At 34.9% G+C, this 4,978-nt stretch overlaps 1 non-coding gene across 1 annotated transcript; it reads right to left on the bottom strand.

The window, feature by feature from the left end:
- Positions 1-4,183: 4,183 nt before the first annotated feature.
- Trnav-cac (transfer RNA valine (anticodon CAC)) lies at positions 4,184-4,257 on the bottom strand. The gene has a single exon. It is a non-coding gene; the product is annotated as a tRNA-Val (tRNA).
- Between the last annotated feature and the right edge of the window lie 721 nt (positions 4,258-4,978).

Raw genomic sequence — 4,978 nt, 5'->3', positions numbered from 1 at the left:
TGTCAGAATATGACAGGCAGAAAACTTACCTTAGATGAATCTGATGATTAGAGTGCACTTTAAGGTGGCACATTTTTGAAAGTTGGGAAATTATTTCTTCCTTCTTGGAGATGTCAAAGTTAAACCATCCTGTTCAGAATATGGATAGGCACATAAGCACTAAAGCAGGACTCAATGAAGTTCACCACAACTTGAAGATTTTAGTGAAATCTTTGCCTCAACTATTCTCATTCTCATCTGTAGTTCTGCTTGTGAATAAAATATATAACAAGTTTCCATAGTAATCAAATTACCTTATGTTGTAAAAGAAATTATAATGTTCAATAGAGAGGAGGAAGACAATGGTGAGGAAGGGCATGAGAAAGTGCTGGGGAAAAAAAATCTACTGTGTTATGCTTGTCCTTCCACACAACTATCACAATGAATCCCACATATGTAGACAATGATAATGTACTAATTAAAATAATGGAAATTGCAACTGATAGGAGATCAGTAGAGTAAAGCAAGTAGATGGTTGGGGCAAGAGGAGGTGAAGGAAAGGCGAGATCCTGGGGAAAGAGGGTGAACAAATCGTGTTATGTGTAGGTGTAAGTGGAATGCACCAATGAAAAAGTTTAAGACATTATATTCTTGGGAATGAAATTAAATAGAGTACTTTTAAACAGCATGTACATCCTCCAAGAGCACTGTCAACGGTAATTTACAGACCATCAGGACTGAGTTACTGTCAGGATAGCCTGAGACTAGGTGAGGAAGGTTGCTTACCTACCAATTCTTCTCCAGTCTCTAAATATAATAGCATACAGAGATTTGCAGACTCATTCAGGTCAATTCTCTCAAATTACTTCTGAATGTTAGCAGTCTTAAATCTTTTGTAGGTTTTCATGCATTAATAACCATTAACCATTAGAAATACAAGCCTCACAGAACAAAAACAAATGTATTTTTAATTTCTCAAGAAAGCAAATGCTATTTTAAGTCCTAGGAGTGATTCATTTTATACCTATTCCTGAAGAAATTTTGGTCAGAAGAGCAGAATTTAAACTTTAGGATAATGCAAGAATGAATAGCTCTTTGCAAACTCTAAGAATGTATATTCCCAGAGGTATAAACAGATAATCATCAAATGCCTCTGAGCAACTATCAGAGGCAATGTCCTGGTGCCACTGTGCATTTTCTCACTATAACTTTACTTTTTACTTACTTTTGCCTGGATCAAGCATTGCTTCTCTGGAGAAGAAAATGCTTTGGTTATACAGAGCAGTTCAGGAAATTCTGTCTACTTTATTTTCATCTGTACTCTAAAGGAAGGAGGAAAACAAAGCCTTGTGGAATAGAATAATGTTATTTTTCAGGGATATATGAGATGAGGAGGAGAAAGAGCAAAGAGAATCAGAGATAGGCATTTGTAGTTCAAAAAATGGGTTATTATCAACAGTGATATTCATGCTTAAAGTAGATAGTTCATTAAAATTGGTGACAAGCAAGGTCAGGACCAAGACCTAGCTTTTCTTGCCAAGAGTTAACATTTATGTCACCCATGTCTATGGAATGGATGATAGAAGTGAAAAGAAAAATGAATAATATGCTGTTCCCAATGCACATACCAGGGTGGAAAAAGTATATCTTTAAGAGCCAACATACTGATAGTGTGATAGGAAAACTGCACTCACTGCATATTAAAACTGTATTCATTTATTTATTTTTATTTATAATGTTGGAGCAGGGTCTTGCTAGGCTTCCCAGGCTGGCTTCAAATATGTGGTCAACTTGCCTAAGCCCCATGAGTAGCTGGAATGTCATGTGCCACTGTGCCAGCCTAAACTGGGCAATTTTTTAAATGGGAATATGTGCAATACAGGACTAAGAGACAATGAAATTTACTGCCCACTTTGTATGTCCTTAATGTTTACTTTTGTTCTTAATTGAAATTTTGCTTACATATAACACCCAATAAATCTTAAGTATGCTAAATATTTTATAGTAAAAAATTTTCATATGCTACAAGGTTGTTCAAATCTTTAGAATGAAATTATATAGAATCAATGACAAAATCACATTCTCACCAAGCACAGTGGGTGGTGGAACTCTCTACAATCAGGGAAAATGGATAATACACTGAGCATTAGGTCTCATTGACTGGTTGGATTTGTGTGACGATCAGGAAATGTTCAGCCCTGAGATCCTCATTTCATCAATGTAGCTAGCTCAGCATTGAAATATACAATAAATTTCAGAGAATTACACAGTAATTCATCTTACCAAGATTAGTACCCCCAAAATAATTTGCAAATCTCAAAATGTTTAAAGGATCTACAGGTTTCCAAGAAGAATGGACTTCAAACCCTCACTAAAATCATCAGGGATGAAGGAGAAGTACACATTCATCCATCAGGGAAGCAGGCTGGAAAATATGAATTTCAATCAAATAGCATCTTAACACAAGCACAGACCAAATGATTAAAAAGTGTTTTATATTTATTCAAAAACTTCTGCACAAAATTAGTTTACCTAAAGCAACATATAAACTTAAATATCAGGCCAGAATTAATAGGTCATTGAAAGCTCTAAGAAGTATATTCCTTTCTCATGAGATTTCTGAACAGTTCCTGGTTAAATTCTTCCAAGCTGTCCATGGTAATGGTGCCTGATGCCCCTGTGTATATTCCTTCCACCTGTGGGCTAGTCTGGCTCAGGTACCAGTCCCCTGGAGATTCCATAATGCTCTAGCCAACAGGGCACTCTGGACAATTCCTGGTCTGTGCTCTTCTAGCTTTCTGAGGAATAGGAAGGGAAATGCCATGGCCTATAATGGTATTATTTTAGCTTCTAGGAACATCTGAGATGGGGGTGAACAAAGAGAATCAGAGACAGATGTTTGTATTTCAGACATGATCTATTACTGACCATAAGTATAGAGATTTGATAGGTCAATAAAATTGATGAACTGCAAGATCATAACTAGTAGCAAATTAACTGTTGCCAGAGAGTAACATCACTGGGACAGATGGTTGAGGAATGGGAGAAAAGAAAAAGGAGAAATTAAAAAAATAAAAACTCCTTTGCCCATACATTGGGCACTAGGTAAAGGATCCATCATAAGGTAAAGATCATGTGGAATATTCTGAGGAAGATGGCACTCAAAGGGCACCAAAGTTGTATTCCACTTATTGTTTCCAGTGGACATCCATGGTTGTTGAAGCTCACCCTAGCCACACACACTCCAGTTGGTGTCTCATTTCCAGCAAGACAAATTCGTAGATTTTAAGATTCCTCATAGTTTTAAAACTTTAGGAAATCCAATTGAATATACCTGATACTGTTGGCATTAAATTACTTAGCAAATAATAGTAATACTTTGTTAAGAGATTACTAGGTGATTTACATTAGCCATATATTCTATACTTGTATGTTAACGTAACTATTATTAGCTCTATTAGATAAGAACACAGAAGCTTCTAGAGGCTTAAGAGCCAGATTAAACAGGTAGAAAGCAGAAGGATGATAATGGGTTCTTCTACAGGGTTTGCTTCAAGAATTTGAAAACTAAGGATTACTGAGTAGATGAAAGTTTTTTACTCTAGTAAAAAAAGATTCCAAAACTCTGTGTTGTGCAGTTTTTCAACTTCAACATTATGCTCATCAGTGACCAAACTTCACTCAAGCTACTCCATGGAAGACTGCCTCTCATCCCTCTAACCACTTACCCTACAAACACACACTCCAGGATGCCCCTTAGAAATATGAACAGTGTTGCATTTAAGATTTCAGATGTGGAATTCAACCAAAGTCACATACTTTTTATGTTGTAAATATTTTAATTTCAATGGAGTTCAATATATCCTTTATTAATGGTTCATACACTGAAAGTAAATAAAGGTTATCCTGTCACTAAAGTCAAACACTGCTGCCTCTGTGACTTTTCCTTCATGTTGACATGACTATTGAGATGGGAATATTTCAAATCAGGAAAGTCAGTAAAATTTAATTCAGTTATTTTATTATCAATGCATGATTGTTAATGACAGTAGGAGATAATTTAGATAGATATCATTAATAAATGATAAATGAATTTAGTTCATTTAAAAACTAATTGCCTATTTAAGGGTCACAAAATCTTCTACATATAAAGTTCTAAATTTACTTTTAAATTGTAGTGCATTATAATTTTTTTTTTCTTTTTTTGCAGTGCTGGGAATTGAACCCAGGACCTTGTGCTTGTGAGGCAAGCACTCTACCAACTGAGCTATCACCCCAGTCCTACTTTTAAATTGTATATGCCTAAGATCTATTGTGAATTAAACTTGTACTGGCAGGAGGCATAAAGGGGTTCCTGTTTGTTTGTTTTGTATATAATAGAAAAACATCCAATACTTCTACAACACTGTTGCAAAAGCTACTTTTCTTTACCCATTTGCTGACATAACTTTGCTAAAATTAATCATATAAATTCAAATCTACTTCCAAGTTCATTTGTCATCTTTTCATCATTTTCATGTTTTAGAATATAGCATTTATGTAAGAAACGTAAATTCTCCAAATATGCTCTTTTGTAGGCTGCAGAAGCTAATTTACTTCCTGTGCATTTCCATATAAATAGTATGATATGTTTTCAAAATTATACAAATTGCATCTTCAGATTTTATTGGAAATTATTTCAATCCAGAGATTAACTTGAGAATGTTCACAATGTTGAGTAGTCTGGATCATAAATACATCTGTTTCTATTCATTAACATAATCAGATTCTCTTAGCAAGGATTTCAGTTGGTAGTGTACGTGTCTTGCTCATATTTTGTAACCAATGGCTGGGGATGTAGTTTACTGGTAGGGCACTTTCCTAGCATGGGTAAAACCCTAGATTTAATCTGCAGCACTACAAAAACAAACATATTTAGTCACCATCATTCTTAAGTATTTTACATTGGTGATGACATTTTAACTTGGTTATGGTAATCATTTTGAAATATATATAAGCC

This window comes from Sciurus carolinensis, chromosome 11 (genome assembly GCF_902686445.1).
Source record: "Sciurus carolinensis chromosome 11, mSciCar1.2, whole genome shotgun sequence".
Lineage (NCBI taxonomy): Eukaryota > Metazoa > Chordata > Mammalia > Rodentia > Sciuridae > Sciurus > Sciurus carolinensis.
This window is presented reverse-complemented; position numbering and strand designations above follow the sequence as displayed.